The sequence below is a fragment of the Oratosquilla oratoria genome, chromosome 1 (assembly GCF_046742065.1).
Source record: "Oratosquilla oratoria isolate Oo_2021 chromosome 1, ASM4674206v1, whole genome shotgun sequence".
Classification (NCBI taxonomy): domain Eukaryota; kingdom Metazoa; phylum Arthropoda; class Malacostraca; order Stomatopoda; family Squillidae; genus Oratosquilla; species Oratosquilla oratoria.
In genome coordinates this window covers 70,415,127-70,417,803 of record NC_134777.1, presented here as the reverse complement: position 1 = coordinate 70,417,803, position 2,677 = coordinate 70,415,127, and positions in this window count along the sequence as shown.

The window sequence follows — 2,677 nt, the reverse complement described above, 5'->3', positions numbered from 1 at the left end:
ATCTTTCTGCATCCAGTTCTAGTCCCCGGTCGGGCGGAGACAAGTTGGGTTTGTCTCCTTTCACGTGTAGCCCCTGTTCACCTAGCAGCGAGTAGGTACGGGACGTTAGTCAAGGAGTTGTGACCATGCATTCCCGGTGTGTGGAGTGTGAGTGGTCTCAGACCTACCCAGAGATCTGCTAATAATGAGCTCTGAGCTCACTGCCGTAGGGTGGTGTCTGGCTGTCTCGAAAAGAGGCTGCAGCAGATCCGAGGTGAATATATAGTTTTAGCACTCACTGTTTTCTCTTTCAGTTTATTCCATGTATCTATCACTGTGTGGAAAGCTATTCTTTTTCAGATCTCTTCTGTAACTATCTTTCTTAAGTTTCTTTTTGTGTCCCCTTGTATTTCTTCTGTCTCATTTAAGTAGATCATCCCTGTCAAGGATTTCCATCCCTTTCATAATTTTATAGATGGTTATCAAATCGCCTCTCTCTCTTCTTTGCTCCAGAGTTGATAAGTTTAGTTTGTCCAATCTTTGTTCGTATGTCAATATGCTGTGTTGGTGCCATCTTTGTTAGTGCTCTTTGAATTCTTTCTAGTTTCTTTATGTTTTTTTTTTTTTTTTTTTTTTTTTTTTACTAGGTGTCCATAGTGACGCTGCGTCTTCTAATTTTGGTCTTATCAGTGTAACTAGTATTTTCTTCACCATTTCCTCATACATGTAGTCAAAGACCACTTTCATTGATCTTATTAAGTTGTAGGTTTCTCCAACTATTTTGTTTACATGCTTGTCTGGTGTCATGTCATTTGAAAGGATTACTCCTAGGTGTGTATTTGTGTGTGTGTGTGTGTGTGTGTGTGTGTGTGTGTGTGTGTGTGTGTGTGTGTGTGTGTGTGTGTGTGTGTGTGTGTGTGTGTGTGTGTGTGTGTGTGTGTGTGTGTGTGTGTGTGTGTGTGTGTGTGTGTGTGTGTGTGTGTGTGTGTGTTTGTTTTAACGGCACCCTCCCTTCTTCGGTAGAGTCCTTCGGACTCAAAATTTTCCTTCAGTTTCTCAACTGCTGTTTCCGGCCGGCCGCTCACTCGGGCCCTTCCGGTCGCCGTGGAAACGGATACTGTTGGGTATCGGACCCCTGGCCATGGCAGACAGAAATCGTCAAACAATAACCATGATAATTATACGGGACCTCAATAACGCTGATTCATGTTTGTTTTATAAGTAAATAAATAAAAAATAAGTATATAAATAAATAAATAAATGAATAAATATATAAATAGGTATATAAAAATTAACAAGTAAATAAATAGATAAATAGATAAATAAACATATGAATAAATAAATAAATAGGTATATGAATAAATTAACAAGTAAATGAATATATGAATAGATGAATAAACAAGCAAATAAATGAATAATCAAATAAATGAAAATATTTTGATAAACGAATAGGTAAGTAATTAAGTGAATAAACAAATAACTCAATATATAAATGAGCAAATGAATAAACGAATAAATGCAATAATAAAAAATAATAAAAATAGACAAATAAACAAATAAATACATATATAAACAAATGAACAAAGATAGAAATAAGTAAATAGATGAATAAATAAATAAATGAATTATAAGACAAATAACCTAAGAAAAGGAGGATGGGCGATGGAGCAAATGTGTTACTAACTGGATGTCGCGAGATGGTAAGCGCGAAAGAGGGAGAACACACAGAAGGTGGAGAGACGAGGCAGGAGAAGTTTGCAAGGGTGGAGTGGCAGAGGGCTCGTTTGTGATTTTTCAGAGAGCGCTGACCTGGAAAGCAGCTCACTCGCAAGCTTTCTCGTGTTGCAAGTTCTGACCTGATGACGTCACAACTTGCTGAGGTCATGGTCAGATGACGTCGCGACTTGTTGACGTCCAAGTTTGTAGACGTCACGAGGTGCTGATGTCACATGTTACTGTTGCCAGGGGATTTTATTCAGCCAAGGGGAAAACTTGCGCAACGAAAATAATAATGATATCACTACTACTACCACTACCACTACTACTACTACTACTGCTACTACTACTACTACTACTACTACCTACTACTGCTTTTTCTTTTTAATAGAACTACGACCTCCATCCTCGTGGAACTGTGTGGTGGAAGCAGCAGGGTCTGTCTCCCACAGACACAGTTCATTGGCCCTCTCCCGCCAATGACTGTAGTCGACGACCCTTTTATTTATCTATTTATTTATTTCTTTATAATGCCTAATACAAAAGTTCATCTATCCTACTGTCAACCACCGTCTGCTCAAAATCTAGGTTTTGTATATGTGCTGATTTGGGCGGTGGGGACCTGGTACCTCTCAGGCATAGGAGGGCTGATCTTAGGAGTGAGAATGACAGTCTACATCTCATCCATGAAACAATGCTGCTTTTTGGTTGTTGTTTCTTTTCAGCCATCACCTCAGCCAGCCGAGCGTAGAATGCCTTTGCTCTAGGACCCATCCCACCTGTAGTCGTAAAGGTTATAGGAGTGAATGAGCCCTGGTCTACATTCTGTATGTGGTCTTCGTACATCCTGATCTTCTCATACTCGTTCCGGCAGTGGGATGCCTCGATAGTTAGGTTGCTGTAACAGGGGGCCATCGGATCGAATATTCGCATGTCAAAGAAAGCCAAGTCCCCGTGTCCAGAAACCTCTTGCGTTGACATC